This window comes from Salvelinus sp. IW2-2015, unplaced genomic scaffold (genome assembly GCF_002910315.2).
Source record: "Salvelinus sp. IW2-2015 unplaced genomic scaffold, ASM291031v2 Un_scaffold6198, whole genome shotgun sequence".
Taxonomy (NCBI): Eukaryota; Metazoa; Chordata; class Actinopteri; order Salmoniformes; family Salmonidae; genus Salvelinus; species Salvelinus sp. IW2-2015.
Window position 1 is genome coordinate 33,116 of NW_019947461.1, and position 644 is coordinate 33,759.

The window sequence follows — 644 nt, forward strand, 5'->3', positions numbered from 1 at the left end:
GGTGTGAGGAACCATGGAGCAAGGAGACACAGCTCTGGGGTTTCACATTTATAGAAACAGGCTCTCGGTCCAGTACGTGCACCTTGACATTTACATTTCCTAAAATTGCATAACATGCTCCCGTGTCCAAAAAATACCGGTGCGCCTCTCGCGCCCTGGTTTATATGTTTATGCTCGCGACTCGCCAGTTCGGAACGAAACCTATACTGCCAGCAGACGTGCCCTCTCCAGTTGAGTTGCAGTGACAACATATTACCACATGGGGGCGCTGATGAGCTGGCTGTAGAAAACCTGAAGAATTGGAGTCACCGACCAAACCCTTGTCCTGGAGAGATATAGGGGATGCAGGCTTTAGTTACAGCCCAACACTAACGCACCTGATTCAGCTAATCAAGGTCTTGATTACTAGTTGATCAGTTTAATTAAGTCTGTTAGAGCTGGACTGGCACTAAAACCTGCCCCACCTGCTTCTAGCCTGGGTACCAGTCTGTCTAGCCATCATTACCCAACAGGTGAATCATGGGATCATGAAGAGAAGGGAGAGAGGGGAGTGTGGACAGACATCAAACTCATGGGATCACATGAAGGTTCACAGCACAGGAGAGGAGAAGGGAGAGAGGGGAGTGGTGGACAGAGCAGAGCAG